Below are 24,134 nucleotides of genomic sequence, written 5' to 3' on the forward strand. Positions count from 1 at the left end.
TGTTCTGCTGAATGCAATAATTCCTGTAATTCTTTTATTTTCCACACAATCAGAAATCAATATAATTTTCTGTTTCAGTAAGCCCATAACATGCTGTTGATATTTAAGCATATTAAACTGGCAGTTTAAGGCCCTAATTGCCAAGGTTGCAGACGTATAAACCTTCTTTCCCCATCTATTCAGCGCCCTGGAATCTCTATCAGAGGGGGTAGGGTTTTTGGTTGTAGAGCCCTTTATACCCTTGGGACCCTGTGTCTCAGGATCAGTAGAGGGTTTTTGAATAGAAATTTGTGGGAGTCAGGAACCCTGTAATATCTGTCTGGCTTACTAGGAGCCGGAGGTAGGGAATCAGGAGCCATGCTTGATTCCGAAAACACATCATCAACAATGTCTAATACAAGAGGAACTGCCAAAGGCCTATGCTGAGGAAGAAGGAGGAAATCCCTAAGCCTCTTTTTTGATTCAGAGAAGTCCTGACTCTCCCAGTGAAAATGTTCCCTTAAAGTATGCAATGTTTCTCCAAAAGAATAATCCTCAGGAGGAGATGCAGATGGGCTGGATTCTTCTGCATCAGAATCCTCATGGGGTGGAATAGAAAATTCCTGATCAGAAGAGGAATCAGAAGAAATGGAAACCTGATCTGAAGATTCATAATCAGTGCCTTGCCTAGGCCTCTTAGCGGTGGGGGGGGGGGTTGGGAACCCCTGATCAAGGTAATTAAGTCCTCAACCATTTTGATCATCTGTTTTTTTGGCATAGGGGCCTGAGCACGTGGCTCATGCATTGGTTTTTTAGACGTAGAAGAAGATTTTGATCTTGTTTTTGAGGCTGGCGTCGGTTTGATATAAAAATGTTGAGGCCTGAAAACACCCTCAGAAGCCGGTGCCTGCTCAGCAGCTCCAGACCCATCCAAGGGAGAGACATCCGCGGGTTCAATACTCTGAGAATCTCGCAGCATACCGGACTCCAAATGGGTCTCGGTAGAGGCCTGCGACTTAAAAGTAGTGGGTATCAGGGGCTGCGAAAGCGCCTCACTGAGTACCGGCGAACCGGCGACTGGCTTAGGAGAAGCTTCATCGGTTTTGGACCTCGACGGTCTGTCTCTGTCTTTTTCTTTGCGCTTTTTGTGAACTCCGGTAGTCAAATTGCTAACCAACGACATTTCAGGATAATTAAAATCTTGATCCAAAATATTTAGAAGCAAAAATATACCGATGCTTAATAGTGCATTGGTTAAATCTAGCACACAACCGACAGCAAGGCACATTATGAACTGTGCCTAGGCAAGGAATACAGTACAAATAAAAATCCTTATGAGGTATTTGCTTCCCACAATAATGCAATTATTAACTTTTACTGACATCGGCAAGGAGCAAGAAAAAGTTTCTTAGCTTTAGTTTGAAGACTTCGGTTCTGAAACTCGAATGCGAAAATTTCAGGAGTCGGCCGACTGGCGCTTGTGAAATGCTTCTGCTTCGGGCACCGCGTGGCAAGAAAGACTGAAGAAAATGGCGTCGGCTGCATGTTTTATACCCCTGACGTCATGGAAGAGGAGACAGCAACTGACACAGGACCCAAGACTTTGTTATTCAGGCCGACTGAGGGCAACCTGCCAGCAGATTACCCAAATGTAATGACTGCAACAGTGAAACACGAAGAACATCCACAAAGACAGTCTGAAATGGATTTTCCATTTGTTTCCTGTGCTCCAGCCCTAAGTATTTCCCATTGCAAAATCTGATATGGAAAACAATGACATCTGTACTGACTGCTTCTCGCCACTAGAAGATGACATGGGATGAGGGCTTTATAAGCTGTGTTAGCATATTTCTGATATTTTCAAATGTGTAAACCAAGTTGTTTTTATTAGAGTTAGCTTTCTTTAGGCTTAAGTAGGAGTTAGGTTTAAAAGAAATATGATTCTACAAAGGCCAGCTATTGTTTTCTGTTTTCCAGTTCATCTATTTCATGCTAATATTCTGTTTTGTGATATATGTTAGGGCATAATTAATAAAGCCCTAATGGGTTCAATGAGATAGAAAAAGAAGCACAAGTTACATTTCAATAAAATGAAAGTGAATACCTAGAATGTCTTTTATTCGGGTTCATTTTTGGAGAAACTGTTGAATTTTATAACACAAGTCAGGAAGTTCTAAATCCAGGACCTAAAATTATTTTCAGACTCATTTTTATTGTGCGTGCAGTGGGATGGCACTTGTTTACCAGAAAAGTCTGACTGAGCAGTGTTTTTAGCAGCGGCCCAGGGAGAAAGGTTCCATCGTATAGACATCATGACATGATTTGTATTGTTTCATTATTTACAGTCAGTTTTATACTCTGGGAAAAAGAACAAATGGTAAGTGCTTGAAAGTATAAAGATATTATTTTCAGGGAGTTATATATTCCTGCAATGGCTACCATAATGCACTTCATCTGTAGTTTTCAATTAAACTAATCAACTAATCCTCAATCAGGTGTCTAAAGTTCACTGGAAAAGATATTCAATTTAGTCTATTTTTTATCTTCCTATTTTCTTTAAACAAATATTGGCCATGTATTTTTAAATAGGAAATTCACAATATAAAACAAAGATAATAGATAAAATATAAATTTAAATGTATACTGCAAAGATGTTTAAGCTGAATAAATGAAAGCCCATTCATACTAATTTACTTTGCTGTTTCAGCTACACAAAGTCTTAAGCAGCTGTAAGATCTTAAAAAAAGTATATAAAAAGCTAATGCACCTGTTTATGCCACAAACCAAAGGGAACACTAAAACACTGAGCCCAATTCCAAAATACTTACTGTCAGTGTAATTGACCACTTATACTAACAGCAGGCTTAGAGCAGGTCTTTTGGAATCTGGCACTCAGTATAACCCTGTTTATACAGTCTGTCCCTCTGTGCTCTGTACTTTTCCTCATATCAAAAAGCGTCTGCTTCCTACATAGCAATGGCTGGCAATCAAAATATTAAAAAATATTAGAGCCCTAAACAACCTTACTTAACCTTTCTTTCCTACTGTCCTTCTAGCTTCCTTTTAGATGTCTTCTGTTCATTACCACATAAACACTAATGGTAATAGTAGATGCTGTAGGTCTGTTTTTATTACATTTATTTTCAAACTTTTCTCCAAGCTCATTACAAAAAACTTACAATTTGATTTAACTAACGAAATTAAAGTTACGAAATTAATTTTATCAACTCGCCCTTATAATGTCTGTATGTTTCTTTATGGCATCATTTTCCTATAGAAAATTCTTCTTATGTACTTCTGAAGAAATCATATGATTATTACTACCTAAGCAATGATGTATTCTTTGTGGACCAAAATGTTAAATCTATTGTTAAGTCTCCTTTCAAAGTCCCAAGTACTGTGAGTGGTGTCCACACAATAGTGCCTCCATGTTTTTCTTTGTATTCTTTGCATCAAAGTTAAGATAAGTATTTTATGTAGAGCTTTCCACTATGGGCCTCCACTGAAAAGTGGCAATGCTTTCAGACTATTCCAGTAAACAAATATAAAATAAAATAAAATAAAATAAAATAAAATGAATAAATGTTTACATAAGCTGATGACTTGACTATCAGAACCAAGTGACACTCATTCAAAATGATTAGAGTAAACCAGGATTTAATGAAATGCCTAAACTGTAGCCTTGATTAATTACTGTTAAAAATGACAGTGAGGCAGTAATCTTACCCAGTCAGTGGTAATTTTTTTAGTAGTTAAACTTAGCTGACTGCACAAACAGAAAATGAAGGGTGAAATTTAACTTATGATCATGGATGATCCCATTTTATTTAGGAAGGTTAGTTTGCTCAGTGGGGCCATCACTTTGTGAGACAGAGTTGAGTGAGATGAAGGTGGGGAGATAATGACAATTCAATTCATCAATTGTTTTCTTAAACAATGGTATTAATACCATCATCATCATCATTAGCCCCCTTTTTCCTATTACTACATGGGGTCAGGATGTTCCATCAGTCATTGCCATCTCTCACAGTTTACAGCCACTCTCTTACCTCCTTCAGCAGTCATGCCTGACTATCAAAGGTCTTCCCTACCACAATCCATCCGTCTCTTGGATGGATGGCCTTGTCTGTTCTTGCCTTCTTCCTGTCTCTTCAAAATCTTCTTTACCAGATCAGCTTCTGTTTTTCTGTTCATGTGACTGGGCCAAGGTAATCTGCACTCCTTGACTTTCTATGTAAATGAGACTATTTAAATATCTGCTCTGATGTCCTTATTTCTGTCTGTCCTACAGTATGCATCCTACTACATATCTCAGGCACTTCACTTCCATCACTTCAAGCTTCCTCAGCTGCTCTGCCTTCACTTCTCAGGTTTTGTGCCATAGATAAGTCATGGTTGCACCACTATTTTATATACCTTAATTTTCAATTTCTTTGGCATTCTTCTGTAATACATTACCCCTGACACTTCGTGACAGTTGGATGCAGCACCTCTGATTCTAGCTCTGACTTCATCATTCAGACTTTTCTTCTTGTCAACCACACCTCCCAGATACCAGAAACTGTTCACCTATTCCACAAGTTCTTCTCTATCTCAGTTTTCAGCTTCTTCTCATTCCCTCATTTGCTGACATGGTCACTGTCTTGTCTGTACTCAGTTTCATCCCATATACCTTCAGTTTTGCATTCCAGTCCCTCATAATTTGATTGAGCTCCTCTTCAGAGTCTGCTTGCACTGCCACCTCATCTGCATGCACCAGCTGTACTGATCTGTACTTTCTGGCACAATTGTTAATGTAGCCCATTACAAAGATGAACAGCAGTGTGCTCAGAGCTAAGCCTTGATGCCTACCCACTCCTAAGACAACCTCAACTAATGGACACTCACTCCCACTAACAACTCCTATAGGACTCCAAACTCTGGTCATACTTGTGTTACTAAGTCCTTACACAAAGCCTGCACTAAATCTAGCGATGTTCTAGGACTTCAAACCATCACAGGACTGTCTAAATCAGCTTTCTTGAGATGTTTTATGTTTTCTCCAAATATGTTAATGTCCAGCTGCATTCTTTTGTCATCTCCAACTTCTTCACCACTATCTGTCTCACTAAAAACATTAGACCAGCTATACTGCATCCTGATCAGAATCCAGAATACTCATCTCCCATCTTATTCGGTACTACTCTGCATATCTTTCCATCAATCACACTCTACAGCACTTTCATGAAGTGTGACAAGAGTTTAATGAATATCCCCTTTATTCCTGTACACCGGTCAAGAATGCTTATCCTCCAGTCATCTGGGATACACCTCTCTCTCTATACTGCAATGAGTACTCTCAGGAACCATTTCTCCCTCTAAAACACCCAACATCTATATTATATCTGCAATGACTTCATCTGAGCCTGCTGCTTTCCCTGACTTCATTATCCTTAGTGCACCTTGTACTTCTAGGGTTAATGTATATGCAATTGATAAATAAATAATAAATAAAAGCTAAATTAAATAACATAAACACTGCAAGTCTCACATTCCAAAGCAAACCAAAGCAGAATATAAGTTAAAATGGGATCAAAGTCAGTGTGTGTGTGTGTGTGTGTGTGTGTGTGTGTGTGTGTGTGTGTGTGTGTGTGTGTGTGTGTGTGTGTGTGTATGTGCTATAAGTGGAGTTCACTGTTTGTGTAACCACATCTTTTTGTAAACTATCTTCATATGTTCATAGGTAGGCCCTTGGGCAGATAGCCTAGTACCTATGTAAGCCTAGCCAACAAGGTTCCCTGGCTTACGCCACCCAAGAATGTTATTTTCCTGTGCTACTATTGAGCAGAGACACAGAAGTGATCCCCGGGGTGTATTTCCTATTTCCCATCTACTCATAAAGATTTTTCTTGAACAGTGCTAATGAAAAACTTTGCTTGACATAGATGGGTAGCCTGTTCCAGAGTATGGGAAGTCTCTGGGACAGGAATCTATCCCTGCAGCATGTCCTGTTTATTGTGGTGACAAGGTTTACGTCCCTAGAGCATGTAGCTTGGAGGGATTGTGATTTCTTTAGGTGTAGCATGTCCAACAGCTCTGGGTTTGACATACCTTTATATGTTAGGCAGAAATCACCTCGGAGTAGGCGATATGCTACGGAGTAAAGCTGGAGTTTTTTGAGATGGTGAGTGTAGGGCATTTGTTTGAGGCCAGTAATCCTCTTTGTGAGGTACTTCTGTGGCCTTTCCAGCTGCTGCAGATGTCTTGTGAGGTACATTCCAAAAGGGGCATTGTACTCTATAATGGGTCTAATGAGTGTCGACTATAGGGGAACAAAGACCTCTTTTTTCCTGAATGAGAACCCTTTTATGATGAGGTGTGCCACGTAGAAGGACTTCCTGACTACTGTGATGATGTGACTGTCAAAGGAGAGACTACTGTCCACCTGGGTCCCAAGGTCTCTTATCACACATTCGGTGTTAAGTAGATTGCCGCCTATGTGGTAGTTCATGGTTACAGAGTTTTTACCAAAGGGGTTGACACTGCACTTTTTGGCATTGAGCTTGAGGCCATGGATCTGGCACCAGGTATCTTGTCTCACCGAGGCCCTTCTGTAGGATGTCCACATCATTTGGGGACTTGACTATGGCTCCTAGTTTGCAGTCATCTGCGAACTTCATTAGCCAGAGGCCTTCTGTGTTAGCCTGTACTTCAGAGAAGTAGATACCAAACAGGAGAGGTCCCAGGACTGAACCTTGTGGTACTCCACTTGTCACTGGTTTGAGGTTAGATTTGGAGTCTGCAACTTTTACAGTGTGGGTTCTGTCAATGAGCCAGTTGGCAACCCATCTTGTGACGTAGGAGTTTATACCTAGTTTAGTGAGTTTAGCTATAATTCCAGAATGGGGGATGGTGTCGAAAGCCTTGGCGAGGTCAAGATTGGCTGTGTGAACCACCTTACACTCATCTACGGCTTTGGTGACTGCCTCAAAGAAGTCAATCAGGTTCAGGAGGCATGATCTGCCTTTCACAAACCCGAACTGGATGGGATCCAGAGTTTGGAGGTTACCAATGTCTTTGTTTATGAGTTCCATGATGATACGTTCCATGGCCTTGCAGACCAGGCTTGTCAGGCTAATAGGGCGATAGTTCCCGGGATCAGTGGTGGCTCCCCCTTTGTGGAGTGGGATAACTGTTGCTGTGTGCCATTCACTGGGCACAAAGCCTGATTTGAGGCTATTACTGAACATGGTGCTTAGGTGGGGAGCCAGTTCGTTCTGAAGTTCATGTAAAACGCAGCCTAGGATGTTGCATGGATGCTGTGTTTTTGGCTTTAGAGAGTGCAGCTTTTACCTGTGTAGTTGTGATTACAGGGACTCTGCATTTTTCCTGTATAGATATGGGCCCTTTAGGGGGTGGGGTGGGGTAAAGTTAGCACTGAATCTATCTGCCAGGATGTTGGCAATATCAGTTGGTGCTGTAATTTTCATGCCGCTGTGCTGTAACTCAGAGCAGATGTGGGTGTTGCCATTGAGATTCTTGACATAGCTATAGAATGCTTTGTGGTTGTACTTAGAATAAGTGGTGATTTTGTTTTCGTAGCTAGCTTTGGATGATCTTATAAGGGATCTCAGCTTCTTACTGAGGCTGACCATGGAGCTCCTCCATTCATGGGATTTTACTCTCTTTTGCAACAGTTTCTTCCTTCTGTTGTACAGTTTGTTTATGGTGGGGGACCAACAGATTGGCTTCCTTTTTTTGGAGGATGGCATCTTGGTTCTGTTTGGGATAGCACAATCCATGCACTTGTGTAAGTGCTTATAGAGTGCATTTGTGTAGGATTCAGCAGTTGTAACTGTATTGTCCATCTGCATGGGTGTCATGAAGTTCACCACTTCTGTCTTCTGAACCATGAGGTTGGCTTTGAAGAAATTTTTTACTGTGGTTTCTTTAATGGGGGGTGGGGGCGGGATGTGGATATCAAGGGTGATTAACTTATAGTCGGATTGGGACCAACGAGGAGTTGACTTCAAGTGTGGAACACCGGTCACTAATGTTGGTAATGATTTATTTTGCAGGACTACTAATAAAATGTCTGCTGTAAATGGGTCTCCAGCTTAAGGGACAATATGATACTTATGTTTCATTGCACATTAATTAGCAATATCATGGTGGACACAGTTGTTTTAATTATATATATTTTAACCCCCTAATATTTGTGGAAATCTTGGTCCCAATGCTTCTCATTCTACAAAGCACTATCCTGAATCCAGAGAGTATTTTCACTAGACCTGTCTACTTATCTATGCTCACACATACAGTGTACAGTGGCATAAATACAGCCCACCCATGCCTGCTTCCATTTAGGCACTGTCTGCTGCAGAATATCTACCAGTACTTTACATCATTTTTTTCTTCCTGGGCCAGAGTGTGTAATCTCCTCCTGGAGCTATTAGCAAGGCAGGAACTAACTTTATCCCCATAAGAACCTAGCAAAAGCTAGTCAGTCAGTCATCATCCCCTACTTTGCTGGCCATCTGCCACTCAAGTCAGTAATAAAGCTTATGTTACTGGCCTCACAGATGGGAGCTCTCTTTGCACCAATATGTCAATAGTGTGAACAGCAATAATTTTGTTAAAATGGTCTGGAATGTGAATAAATAACAGGATAACCCTATGCAAATAGATAATCACTGTCCTAACAAGGGTATTACGTGAGATGCAAATAAATAAATCACTGTCCTAACAAGGGTATTACGTGAGATGCCCATAGTAGGTGGTTCTCAAAACCATCTGCAAGTGCCTACTCTGTGACTCTGTGCAAATTACTTAACCAGACAATGGTCATGGATCATCTGTGATAACAGCCTTATGCCTAGTGTGTTTGCCCAATTAAACAAATAAAAAAAAGTAGTGTGAACAAGGGTAAAATTAAGTAGCTTTCTGATAAAGAATAAGTGACTCAACAAATGTAAGGCATTGTTTATGCTAATGAAAAAATTGCCACAAACTGCACTCCCAAGGTTGGTTCACTGCACACAAAACTAAATCTAACTCAAGATGCCAAAAATGTTCTTGCTAAACTAAACAAAGACCTCCAGAGTCTGATTAAATCAACCAAAGCCAGGTATAAGGTAAAATAACCACCCAAGTAAACAATAATTACAAAGTCGTCTTTAATTATGTTAAAATTTTCAGAAACAATGCCCAACACAGTGTAGAGCTAACAGTTAAGCAATAATCCATGACTGTGCTTGGGCATATTGGGATTTGCCCACAGTTGGTATGGTCTGATCACAAGGGCAAAGCCACAAACAGAAGTGGATTTTTTTATACAATAACATTATTTAAGAAAGAAATTGCTTACATTTCTAAAATAATATCTTTGTATAATGGCACTTCAGTCTTCTTCCACACTGTCTTCTGTGGGCAGATGTACTGCGCATACATATGGGACTTATGTTCCTATCTTACACAGTACATCAGTGCAGTGCAGTGCAGGAGAAGGAAATTGGGTATGTTTCTGTTTCTTTAGTTTTGCAGAAAATACCTGACTATTCTCATATGTTGCTGTCCCCAGTGGATTTATATCATATTATTGAGTTTTTGGAAACTTGAAATTCATACGGATGAGACCATATGATTGAGTTTCTGAAAAAAAAAAAAAAAAAAATCTATATTTTTGCAGGGATGGAAAAGCCCCCCGGCACCCCCCACACCCCCTGAAAATTATAAATAACTCCAAGATCACATTACAGTGGGGAAAAGGGTAAATTCCCCAATCCCTACTATACCACGATCTCCATGGAAGTGCTTCCATGGGGAATTTTCTCTTTTCCCACTGTAGCGCGATCTCAGAATTGGTATATATCATTTGCATGGAGTGTGGGGGTGCAGGGAATGTCAACTTGTTTTTTTTTTGTTTTTTTTTTTTATTCAAGTTTTCAGAAACTCAGTCACATGTTCTCAACTGTATGAATTTTGAGTTTCCCATAATAGGATATAAATCTCATTTAGCGTATTCCAATAGAAAGTCTAGTGCTCAATGGTACTTCAGCAGCTGGACTTTTTCTTTTGGTATATGCCCAATTTACAACGGGCATGCTGGTTGAGCTGTCCAATCAGCATACTCATTTCTGAATAGCAACATGCAGCTATTGTATAATAGATGACATAACATACTTGGACATAAACAGCCTACTAGCAGGCAAGTTTAGCTAAAACTTCACCCCTTGCCTACAAATATTTTCAGATCACATGCTCACACCCATACCTATGCCTCCCTTAAATCTCCCAAGAATCACGTTCTCAAGTTGCTATCCAAAGGCCAGCAACAATATGCCTATGGTATCAGATAGCATAAAAGGCTTTCTGTTGCTCAGCTTGAAACATGACCTGTCTGATCCTCAACAGAAGCTATTCAATATCAGACTCAAAACACGTTACATGCCCAATACAGCAAGGTGGTTTAGGTTTACCTGATTTGAAGGGATATCTTAGAGCTACACAGTTAAAGCTCATATACATAACACAAGCAGAAAGTTATAATTCATAGTGGAAACGTATGATGATGATGATAATGATGAAGCAATGGGGAGTTCAAGAAATAGAGGGAGAGAGTGGGATTTTTAAAGCAGATCTTTGAGAAGAACAACAACCATGCAGAATATTATATTCATAAAGTAGCAGAAAGTGTTCTAAGAACTAAGCCAATACAAGAATGGAGAAAGGAGATTTTGGAAAAATAGGGATGACTGCAAGTAGGGGTACAGAAAATAAGCAAGAGGGGGCTAGAATTTATTGGAGAAACCTTGCAAAGGAACCAAGATATTGGGAGCAAATAACACAAGCAGGAAAGGTAATAGACTGGGGTGAGGCAAAGAAATTTGGATTGCAGGCTAGAGACTGTCTTGATCTCAGAATACAGGCAAAGAGAAAGGGAAAGGATAACTTTAAGTGAAAGACCTGCTCTGGTAGACTTTAAGTTGATTCTAGAACAGAAGCAGCTGTTACAAAGGGATAATTAGTAGGACATATAAAGTATTGTATGATAAGTATAAGAATCATTCAAAGGAGGTTAGAAAAGATTGAGAAGAAAACAATATGAAGACATATGCATGGCTCCCAGATATGCACCAGGTCCAGAAGGCTTAGGATCTTTGCTTACAAGTGCTTGCTTAGGTATTTTTATACCACAAGCAGACTTCAAAGAATTTTTCCTCAGGTAGACAGCAAATGTTGGCTGTGTGATGGAGAAGAAAGAGGTAACTCAGAACATATGCTTTGGGTGTGTAATGAGCTGGCAGATTTAAAAAAATTCCCTATAGAGTACTCTATCAGAAATATTGGATGAACAAATAGCTGTAAGTAAGGAAATTATTTTTTCAGCCGAGATACAGGATCTGAATTGCCTGGACATAGTAAGGTCTTATTAACTTTAATTCTGTTGGCTGCCAAAAACGCAATCACTAGAAAATGGAAATCAAAGTCTACACCAACTGTATTTGTGGTACTAAATGTTATAAAACAGATAAACAAACTGTAAAAGTGATCTTTAGAAAAGGGAAATAGCAAATTACATAGAAGTAAATGAAAATTGTGGGAACAATGCATGCAGAATAATGTTCAGGAGGAGGAGTGAGGTTTAAGGGAAGGTAGAACTTCAGCCATTTTTATAATGCTGGACTGATAATAATAGCAAAGAAAATATGTGTGATATATACTGTATTCAAATGGAAAAATGTTAAAGTGATTTGTTTTGTTTTCTGTTAATGCATGTTTGTCTATGTCTTAAATGATAATTTAATAGAGGTGTCTAAAAAAAATAGGTTACATGACAGATGAATTTCAGACAGCAACAGCCATTCCTTTTCACAAAGGTGGGGCTTCAGCAGACCCTGGTAATTATATACCCGCAAACCTGGCCAGTCTCATCTGTAAGGCCATGGAAAGCATCATTATGGAATTAATAAATAAAGTTATAGGTAGCCTACAGATTCTCAACCAAACCTAATTCATGCTCATCAAGAACAGGTCCTGCCTTCTTAACATAGTCAACGTCTTCAAAAAAGTTACCGAAGCAACGGACAAGAGCAAAACAGTGCACACAACATATCTACACCTCGCAAAGGTATTTAATACCATCTGACACTCAGATTCTTGGCTTCATAGGAGGTTACTAGGCTAATGGCCCTAGGGTCTTTACAAGCCTAGCCATGTAATACCCATGTTCCCTAACTGACCATTGTTAAACAGTTCCCTAATTGACCATTGTTAGATGGTTTGATTGTTTGCAGAGCAAATCTATGATCAGCACTGGCAGCCCCTGTCCATGAGAGACATAGGTATCACCCACGGGTGAATTTACAGTCTCCCATCCAGTTGTCCAGGTTGCTCTTAAATATGGTCATTGAAGACCTCTGCTTAACATGAATTGGGAGTTTATTCCAGAGTAGTGTCAGTCTCTGGGAGACATATTTGTCTCTCCAGCATGTTTTGTTTAAGTCACAGACTAGGCTGGGATCTCTGTAGTGAGGGACTCTTGTCCCATTTAATATGCGGTTGTGCAGCATTTCCACTAGGGCAGAGTCAGAAACTGCTCTGTAGGACAGGCACAGGTTACTTCTCAGCAGCCTGTAGGACACACAGTACAAGGATAGATTTTCAGTCTTTCCATGTAGGCCATGTTTTGTAGTCCCTGAATTCTCTTGTTCAGGAACCTCTGTGGTGTCTCCAGCTGCTGCAGGTGTCTGGTGAGGTACATCCAAAGAGAGTTTCATATCCTATTAGTGGTCTGATGACAGTGGAGTACAGAGGAGTTATACTATCCTTGGTCTTGGATGTGATGCCCTTACTTATGAGGTCTGCAACGTAAAAGGCTTTCCTTATGACACATAGTAATCAAAGTTTAGACTGCAATCAACTTGTGTTCCCAAGTCACACACCACTAGGTTCTAGCTTAGGGGGTGGTGATTATATTGCAATTTGCAGGGGATACCTCTTTGCCAAAGGGGACAATGATGCACTCTTTTGCAGTTAGTTTTAGACTGTGGCTTTAGCACCAGCCATTTGTGTATGTTAACCCTTCTTGTAATATGCTAATATCTTTAGGGGACTCAAAGATTGTTCCCAGTTTGCAGTAATCTGCGAACCTGGTAAGCCACAGGCCATCCACTTTCACATGGACTTCAGAGAAATAGACACTAAACAGTAGAGAGCCAAGCAGAGAACCCTGTGGTGCCCCGCTGGTAACTGGTCTACTGGTGGAGGTGGAATGCCCAGCTTTGACAGTAGGGTTTCTATCAGTTAGATAGTTGGCTATCCACCTAGTGACATATGGGTTAATTCCCAGCTGGGAGAGTTTCTCAATGATACCTGAGTGGGGGGATTGTGTTTAAAGCCTTGGCTAAGTCAAGATAGGTGTTATGTCCTGCTTTACCTTTGTCCAGGGCTTTGGCAGCATTCTCAAAGAAGTCCACCAGGTTTAGCAAGCAGGATCTACCCTTAACAAAGCCACACTGATATGGTTTGAGAGTTTGAAGTTTGACTATGTCCTTGTTGATAAAGTCCATGATGATTCTTTCCATGGCCTTGCAGACAAGGCTGGTTAGGCTTATGGTTCTAAATTTCCCAGGGTCAGTTGATGGACTTCTTTTGTGCAAGTGGATTACAGTTGCTGTTCTCCATTCTGCTGGAACAAAGCCAGTGCTAAGGCTGTGGTTAAAGAGAATGCCAAGTGGATGCACTAGGTCATGTTTTAGGTTGTTTAGTAAGCAATCTGGGATGTTATCTGGTCCCATAGTGGCCATGCTTTTGGCCTTGGAGAGCACAGATATGACCTGCTCATTGGATATGCTGGGGAGAGGACAGGTGTCAGGTATACTTTGGGATATGGCTGGTGGGGACAGGAGGTAAAGTTTGTGCCAAATCTTTCAGCTAACAGGTTGACAATTTAATCAGGGTCAGTATGAGTGGTACCGTCCACTGTGAGTTTGGCACATAGCTGGGTATTATTCCCTTTTAGATTTCAGACATAGCTAAAGAATGCCTTATGATTGTCTTTAGCTAGGAAAGCTAATTCAGCCTCATAACTAGCTTTAGAGGACTTTACCAGATACTGTATCTGATTTGCTTGTTAAAGCTGTGAAGGCTATTCTTTCTCTGCTGACTAAATTCCCTCTTGTTCTTAGACATCAGTTTCTCCCTTTTGTTATATAACCTATTTATACTCGAGGTCCACTAGGGTGGCTTGTTTTTACAGGATGACTTGGTTTTGATCCTGTCACGTACAGCAGAGTCAATACAGTTTTTAAGTGATTAAATAGGATGTTTGTGTACTCTTCTGCATAGGAGTCATTGTTGGCCATGTTAGAAGGGGTTCTGAAACTTTTCAAACCATCTCTTAGTAAGCTATAGTTTTGTTTTGGAGAAGTTTCTCGTGTTTCTTGCTCCTGTGGAGGTGTCAGGTCTGATTGTTACATTGAATGAGGCAGATTTATGGTCTGACCTTACTAGGGATTGCAGAACACAGGAGGTAGTTCAGTGACCCTCCCCCGATATTGGTGAGTACTAAATCCAGAACATTTGAGCCCCTTGTGGGGGTGCAGACTAACTGTTCTAGAGCATTTGCATTAACAAAGTCCAGGAACCCCATGGGATTGAGTTTGTACTTGTGTATGTCACCCACTCAATAGAAGGATAGTTGAAATTGCTCATGACCAAGGTGCCTGGCTGTATAGTGAGTGGCTCAAGCAAGTCCAGGTAGGTGGTGTGCTTCTAATGGTGGGGGACCTGTAGCTAGCAATGATGTGGTAGAGTGTCTTACAGTTATCTATTGTTATTAGGACCTGGAGTAACTCAGTAGAGTCATACCGTTTAACTATTCTCAAGGTTTATTTGGATTTAATGAAGATGGATACACCTCCACCTTTGGTTCTTTCATGCTTGTTTTGAGGTCTGAACGTGTGGAAGGCATTGTAGCTTTGCAAAGCCAAAGTGCTCTATGCGGCCTTGAACCATGTCTCGGTGACTGCACAGAAATCAGTATCTTCCAAGGTGAGGAGAGCTTCCAAGGAGTGCAGTTTCCTGTTTAGACTCCTAGCATTAAGCAGCATAACCTTGAGTTTGTCTGCAGTGGATTTATTTACGTTGGAAGTTGTGTTGTTTTGGTATTGCCTAAAAAAGGCACTATGGGGTAGGCAAGCATCTTTACCAGTATTTGAAAGCCTAGAGGAGACAGTGAAGGTCATCTCTGGTGAAGCAGCGTGGTCTGTCGACCATGTCTTCCCAGGCTGACAAATACTGGATCCCCTTGGACTGACACCAGAAACTAACCCAATTGTTGAAGTATCATAGATAAACTCTCCCAGCAAAATAACAATCCCTATGTAACTTGTTGAATAGCAAACTGAATAACAAATAGAACCCAGGAAGCTAGGGTGGGCAGCTCTACATTCTCTACAACACCTGTTACTAGTGATGGGACACTCCTCTTTGGCATTTATTTCACAGAGGTCAGAGCTAATGTTAAGGGATTGCGGATGACCTAGTTTGCAGATGACTGCAAACATTGTGCCATCATAATCTCTACAAAGAGCAACAATGGCCTCCAAGAGGGCCTGTCCTGAACAAATAGCTGGTGTCAAAACCATGGACTGAAACTAAATGCCAAGAACTCTATAATTGTATCTTTCAGCAAGCAAGACTCCCCTTGTAATGATCACACTGACAACACACCCCTGAAAACTGATCACATAGTAAGGGATCTGGAAACCTATATCATCGATGAACTGCTCTTTGATTACCATATATCTGCTGTTATAAGGAAGTCTTTTTTCATCACACAGCTTATATCTAAAGGTATTGAATCCAAATCCAGGGATTCAATCTTTCTACTGTAATCAGCACTCATTAGGCCAATTTTTGAGTATAATCCCTCTTTCAGTAGGTACCAGTACAAACACTTGTCACAACTGGAATGCCCACAATGTTTTCTCACTAATTTCACATAAGATTTTTACCACTACTTCAAATTCAGTCCTTATCAGACAGCTAAGAAATGTATATTCTGCTTTTTGCCTCTTGCTGATTGCACTTCTACTTTTTTTATGTTTTATCAGCTTCATTATTATACTGTGATTATTATATTTTAAAAGTTTCATTATTACTATGAGTGGTCATTTATTATATTGTAAATGTCTGTATTTCTATGATTATCATATGTCATCACTTTTCTTCATTGTAATATATATGTTTTCTATTCTACAGTGTTTGTGGAGCTTTACTCCCCGGACCTCCACTGAAAATGGGTTACTGACCCACTGGACTTTCCTGGTTAACAAATGTCTATAAAAAATAAATAAATAATAAAATCAAAGGCCAATCATTAAATTATGCAGACTGCATCAAAGACTTGTCCCTCACCTCAGTATTATACAGGCTACTGACAAGCAACATCAGTCTCACATACACAACTTCAACAGACCATTGTCTTTCAGACATATTATACATTCTCAAGTCCAATGGTAACATAAAAACCTGTTCAAAGGATCCCAATCTTTTTTTGCAAAATAAGTAGAGTACATTGGAGGGATAGGTTTGTATCACAAGGAATGCCACTTCTGTGGAACCACCTTCAACATAAAGCAAAGTACTTTTCTGACTCTATTCAAATGTAATTTGGGTGAATGAAAATGGATGACCACAAATTCAAGGCCAATTTAGCACCCCTGTCCCTCATGGAGAAGGGAAACATGTAAATGTCCAAACATATCCTTGTTAGGCCAGTATCTGGGTTATTTGTGAGCAAAATATAAGAGCTGAAAGCTATCATTGGAATGTAAGGCTAGGCTTCCTAAGATCCTCACAGATTAATAGCCTAGAATACTCATGAACCAATGAACCTTCAATAGTACTGAAGACCTTGAAGGAGCTGTGAGAGTGAATGCAATTCTTAAACTGTTGAATGCAAGACTATACGTTGCTCAAATCAAGCAAGTCAAAAATATAGTTATATTTCAGAAGTTCCAGTACTTTGCAAAAGGGCCAGAGCTGTGAAAATGTCTGATAGTTAAGAAGTTTTCTGTAGTACCATTTCAGACACTGGGAAAGTATCCAGAACAGTAATCCATTTAGCATGGGAGATGTGAAGATATGTGAAGGCTGCCAGCCTAGCTAGATAGGATTTTGTAGATAATTCTGTCATTTGTAAATATTAATGTAACCCACATGCTTGTTCTCTTTGTGAAATGCTGAAATTCATAAATGTAATCACATTGCACTCTGCTGGAAGAAAGCTAAGTCAAGCATTGTATAATTGTTTGAGCTCACAACTCAGAGCTGGGACGTCTAGATGAAGGAATTCTTGCTATTGTTTTGAGACCAGAGTGAATTGCTAGAATTTGCATGTATAATATCTTTTATTGCTGTAGCTTACTGACCAGGTGCTAGATCAAAAGGGCTGCTACACTCTGAGTTTCTGTTAGCCTGGGAAACAGAATAATGATGTACTCTGAAATGAGTCAGTGGTACTGTGTTATCAATTTAAAGAAAGAGAGAGAGAATCAGAGCATTTTGCATTTGTTTTCAGAACTGACAACATCACCAGCACTGCCTTGCTCTATATGTAAGTTTGTTTTAGAACTGTGTTTGCTCTTAGATATAGATAGGAAGTAGGAAGTCTAGTCTAGCTGTTTTCTGCATTGATGTCAGAACTTTTCTACTGTATTATTTTAAGCATTTCTCTGTCATCTCTGAACTCTTTACTAGCACTGTGTAGTAAGAAGTATTGTCTTGTGTTCTTATTATTTATTATTAAATATTTTTAAACCTTTCAACTGTGGCTGTTTTATGTAGAAATAATTTAAGCTCTAGAGTACATTGCATGTATATACTGATACTGTCCAAGCCACTCCAAATAAGCCTTGCTGTTCTTCACACTTACCATTTGGATAATAATATTGCACAGTAATAATTGGACACCCTTTGATAAGGGCCTTATTAGTAGCTGATATCAGTGGTTGGTGGCAAGTGGTACTACCGTATAGTATGGGCAGAAGGGGCATACCTCTAGAACCAGTGCCAGCCTTCCCCAGGAGTGTCTGTGCATTTGTATAGAACTCATATGTCAAAATGTGTGTGTGTCAGCTACTTGGGCAGGGACACGAAGCACTGGTTGGACAGAGAGGGTGCTGGAAGTTTTAGCTTGACCACTAGGCTGAGATCTGGACCCTATAGCTGTGCCAGTGGGGAGTCTTATTGGGGATCTGGAGAGAAAAGGAGAAACCAGCCCCAGACTGACTGTGATGTCTGTGTGCTCTTAAGAGAAATTGTACTTTACTGTGTGTGTATTTGTTATCTTTCCCAATGTGGACACTCCCCACTGATGTTAGTGGTGAGGATTGAGGCTCCTTGATTGCTGGGTCACTGCACGAGCATCACATTTTAATTGTTTGGCAGAGGTGGGATATCCACACCACATAATAAATGGTTAGCACATAATAAATGGCTTGTAGTGGTGTGGATAGTGAATTCCTGTAGCTTGTGTACAGTGATCACTGAAGGTCTTTTTGTACTCTAATTAAATCAGCCACACAGTGATTATTCAGAGTTCAGATCACAATTGTTTTATTTCTTTTGTGAACTTAGTTAGTCAGGGAGAGCAGGCAAGCATGTCAGCAGAGGAATATGGAAAGCTGACAAGGAGGCAGTTGGCTGAGATGCACCAGGCTAAAGGACTAGTGCATGGAAACCTGACTAAGGCAGACATGATTGCAGCTTTGGTCACAGCTGCATCAGAAAACAGAAACCAGGAGGATGATCAGACTGACCGTGGAGATGTACAACACTCAGGAAATGGACAGCTCAACCTTTGTGCAGAGGACTTAAAAAAATCCATCTGGATCTAAACATATTGGAGTTGGAGGCCAGGCATTTGGAAATGGAAACTGTGGAAAAGGAGTGGCAGAGGCAACATGAAAAGGAGATGCTGACTGTTTGCCAGCATCATGGAGGTAATGGGGAAGGGAGTAACTGGACCCCAGAAGCACAAAAGTAAATTTCTTCCACAGTTTACAGGAGGGGATAATTTTGATAGTTTCATTCATATGTTTGAGAAGGTATGTAAACAGTATGATGTTGACCAAAGGCTCTGGGTATGGTTCCTGACACCCTTAATCCATGGTAAAGCTGTAACTATGTTGTCCAAAATGTCTGACGTTGACTGTTTTGATTATACTGCTTTTAACAACTGCTTGTTAGAATTTTTTAAGTTAACACCTGAAACTTATAGGAAAAAGTTTTGTGAGCATAGACGCAAGGCAGATGAAAGTGTGTGTGAATATGTTGCTGAACTCAGCATTTATATTCATAGGTGGGTAAGTGGATGTCAGGTCACCACTTTTGAAGGGCTGACAGACCTTTTGGTGAGGGAACAAGCCCTTAGCACTTTGCCTGAGAACATGAGGATCTGGTTAGCTGATAGGCAATGTGCTACGTCAGAGGAGTTGGGGAAGAAGGGAGACCTATACTTAGCAAGCAGGACATCCCTGCATGGGAAAAAGACCCAAAGTACTGCTCATGGATCTAAAGGAAACCATGGTGGGCAGCCCAGACTGCCTAACAGAATCTTCCCATAGCAAGGGAAGCCACTAGTCCAGGTACACATCCAGGACCTAGTGTTAAATGTTTTGAATGCAACCAGTGGGGCCATGTGGCAGTGGGGCCATGTGACATACAGATGTCCATGGATGCCAGGTGGGGAGGAAAAGGTGAGAGAGCCAGTAAGTGGGAAAAACAAAAGGCCAACAGTAGGTTGTCTTAAGACAACAAGGGTACCCAATTAGCACAAGAGGTTATATCCTATCACAGTGAATGGCAAAGAGACCATTGCTAAGGGAGACACAGCCTCTGACATAACCATTGGGAAACCTGCAATAGTTACAGAGGAGCACTACTTGCCTGGGTAATCTACTCCATTCAGAGCTTTAGGAGGGATCCCATTTGAAATACCTTTGGCTAGGATTCACCTTGACTGGGAGGGTAGAAAAGGAAGTCAGGAAGTAGTTGTGTTAGAGGATATCCCTGCAGATGTCCTGATAGGAATGATTTTGATAGTGCAGTACCATGTGCTTGTGCAGTTACCCACAGTCAGGCTTGGAGACAGGCATGTGAGTCTGGTAGCCTGGGGGAGTCCCAGACAGACCGCATACTTGCAGCCGGGACTGGTGAGGTGGTTACTTCAGGGAAGGTGCTACCCTGTAGCAGTGAGACTGAAGGTGAGCCACAGCTGCTTGTGAGTACTGATGTTCCCTTGGACAGAGTGACTGCAAAGGTAGAGGTGAGTAATAGTACCCAGGCTGACAGTGTGGCACCGCTGTCAGTGGATGCCAGACTTCCTGTGGAAGGGCAGTTGGGAAGGGTTACAAAGAGAGAGTTGAGACAGGCTCAGCTCTCAGACCCTACATTGCAAGGCCTGAGGCAGGTAGCTAGTGAGGCACCTGATTCTCAAGGGGAGGGGGAATCTGTATACTGGGACAAAGGGTTACTGTACAGAGAGTGGACCCCTGAGGGAGTGCTAGAAAGTGAGAGAATGCAGCTGTTGGTAGTGACTAGAGCCTACCATCTGGCGCTTTTAGCCATAGCCCATGATATTCCCTTTGCAGGTCATATGGGCATAAAACGTACAAAGAGACATATTATGCAGAACGTCTATTGGCCTGGAATTTCCAGAGATGTAACAGGGTACTGCAGGAATTGTGAGCAGTGCCAAAAGGTAGGCAAGGCAGGAGACAACATGAGAGCTCCTTTGATGCCTTTGCCTGTGATTGAGGAGCCATTTCAGAGGGTAGCTATGGATATTGTGGGGCCTCTGAGTACACCACGTTCCACAGGGAAAACGTATATCACAGTTGTGGTAGATTATGCAACAAGATACCCAGAGGCAGTGGCTTTATCCTCCATTGAGGCCTAAAAGGTGGCAAATGCTTTGTTCGAGATTTTCAGCAGAGTAGGTTTCCCAAAATAAATACTGACTGACAGAGATGCCAATTTCATGTCAGACCTGCTGGCTTGTCTGTGGAGGTACTGGGGGGTGAAGCACCTGAAGACCACCCCCTACCATCCCCAGACTAATGGCCTTGTTGAGAGGTTAAACTCTACAATCAAGTCCATGTTATGGGCATTTGAAGACCAGTTTAAGAGGGAGTGGGACAAATATTTGCCCCATCTGTTGTGTTCTTACAGAGAGGTTCCCCAAGGATCCACAGGTTTTTCACCCTTTGAGTTGCTGTATGGGCATAGGGTGAGGGGACCTCTAGATTTAATTTGTGATGAGTGGGAAGGTAAGTGTGAATCTCACAAGAAGTCTGTTGTGGCATATGTCCTAAACCTCAGGACAAGGCTCAGGGAACTCCTGGGCTTGGCCCAGGAGAATCTGTCAGAAGCCCAACAACAGACAAAGGTATGGTATGACAGGAATGCTCGAGACAGAGAGTATGCTGTAGGGCAGCAGGAAATGGTTCTCATTCCTGTCTGACACAACAAGCTGCAAGCAGCTTGGGAGGGATCCTACAAGGTGGTAAGAAAGGTAAGTGATGTTAACTACATGGCAGAACTGCTAGGCAGGAGGCAGGGGCACAAATTGTTCCATGTTAACATGATGAAACCTTAACAGGATAAGGAGGCCCTTGTGCTGAGTATTTGCAGTGGCTTGCAGGAGGAGTCTGAGGGAGATCTGGTGACTGATCTCCTCAGTGAGGCTCGGACAGACACCTCAGTGGAAAGGGTAGCAATGCCCAACAGCTATCTCCTACCCAAGTTCAAGAAATCCGAGCAGTGTTACAGGACTTTGGGGACATGTTCACTGGGAAACCAGGGTGCACCCACCTGGTGCAGCACCAGGTGGATACAGGGGCCAAAGGCTTATTAGGCAGGCCCATTATAGGGTGCTTGAGAGTGTCAAACAGACTCTGAGGGAGGAGATACAGGAAATGTTGGAACTAGGGTTAATTCAAGAGTCCAACAGTCCCTGGGCCTCCCCAGTAGTGCTGGTGCCAAAGAAGGATGGCAGCACCAAGTTCTGTGTGGACTACAGGAAATTAAATAGTCACACAGAGTCAGTTGCTTACCCCATGCCTAGGTCAGATGAGGCTCTAGAGCAGCTGGATGGGGCTAAGTATCTTACCACCACTGATCTTACCAAGGGTTACTGACAGGTGGCTTTGACTCCCAGTGCTAGAGAGAGGTCAGCCTTTGTGACTCCTTTTGGCTTGTATGAGTTCAGAAAGATGCCCTTTGGGATGAAAAATGCCCCAGCAACTTTCCAGAGGCTGGTTGATCATATCTTAGCAGGAGCAGGAAGGTTTGGCCTTGCTTACCTAGATGATATTGCCATCTACAGCCATTCCTGGCAAGAGCACCTTCAACATGTCAGGGAGGTATTGGGCACACTACAGAGGGCAGAGGCAACCATTAAGCCGAGCAAATGTCAGGTGGGTATGGCAGAGGTCTCCTACCTGGGACACAGAGTGGGGAGTGGTAAAATCAGGCCAGAACCTGCCAAAGTAGAAGCCATTCAAGCATGGCCTGCACCTGTTAATAAAAAGCAGGTGATGGCATTCTTAGGGACAGCAGGGTACTACAGAAAGTGTGTCCCCAGTTATAGTACCATAGCTGCTCCCCTCACAGACCTGACAAGGAAAAACATGCCAGATAAGGTAGTGTGGACCCCAGCATGTGAGCAGGTATTTTAGAAGCTTAAAGAAGCTTTGGGAGGACTCCCTGTGTTAGCCTGTCCAGATTACAGTAAATAATTTGTTGTGCAGGTGGATGCTTTGAACCATGGGGTTGGGGCTGTACTTAGCCAGATTTCTTCAAAAGGAAAAGAGCACCCAGTGGCTTATTTCAGTTGTGAGCTCCAACCCAGGGAGGAATGTTATGCAATTGTAGAAAATGAATGTCTAGCCATAGGGTGGGCACTGCAGAAACTTCAGCCTTATCTGTATAGAAGAAAACTCACTGTAGTGACAGATCACAATCCCCTAACATGGTTAAACAGAGCCAGCCAGCAAAATGCCAAGTTGCTAAGATGGAGCCTAAGGTTGCACTCATATGATATGTCAGTGCAGCACTGCAGTGGGAGTAGCAATGCCAATACAGATGGGCTCTTAAGACAGGTAATGGGGTAAGGTATACTCAGATAGACCTAACCCTCTCAAGCAACATTTCTCAAGGGTCACTTGAAAAACTAGCTTGAGTTCTCCGGGGGGGGGGGAGATAACCAGCCTAGCTAGATAGGATTTTGTAGATAATTCTGTCATTTGTAAATATTAATGTAAGCCACATGCTTGTTCTCTTTGTTAAATGTTAAACTTCAATAATGTAACCACATTGCACTCTGCTGGAGGAAAGCTGATAAGTCAAGCATTGTATAATTGTTTGATCTCAAAACTCGGAGCTGAGATGTCTGGATGAAGGAATTCTTGCTATTGTTTTGAAACCAGAGTTAATTGCTAGAATTTGCATGTATAATGTCTTTTATTGCTGTAGCTTCCTGACCAGGTCCAACATCAAAAGGCTGCTACAATCTGAGTTTCTGTTAGCCTGGGAAACAGAGAATAATGATGTAATCTGAAATGAGTCAGTGGTACTGTGTTATCAATTTAAGGACAGAGATGGAGGGAATCAGAGAATTTTGCACTTGTTTTCAGAACTGACAACATCACCAGCACTGCCTTTCTCTATATTTAAGTTTATTTTAGAACTGTGTTTGCTCTTAGATATAGATAGGAAGTAGGAAGTCTAGTCTAGCTGTTTTCTGTATTGATGTCAGAACTTTTACACTGAATTATTTTAAGCATTTCTATGTGATCTCTGAACTCTTGACTAGCACTGTGTATTAAGAAGTATTGTCTTATGTTCTTGTTATTTATTATGAAATATTTTTAAACCTTTCAACTGTGGCTGTTTTATATAGAGATAATTTAAGCTCTAGAGTACATTGCATGTATATAGTGATACTGTCCAAGCCACTCCAAATAAGCCTTGCTGTTCTTCACACTTACCATTTGGATAATAATATTGCATAGTAATAACTGGACACCCTTTGATAAGGCCTTATTAGTAGCTGATATTAGTGATTGGTGACAAGTGGTACTACCATATAGTTTGGGCAGAAGGGG

The sequence above is a fragment of the Protopterus annectens genome, chromosome 9.part0 (genome assembly GCF_019279795.1).
Source record: "Protopterus annectens isolate FY-2018-M chromosome 9.part0, PAN1.0, whole genome shotgun sequence".
NCBI classification, from domain to species: domain Eukaryota; kingdom Metazoa; phylum Chordata; order Ceratodontiformes; family Protopteridae; genus Protopterus; species Protopterus annectens.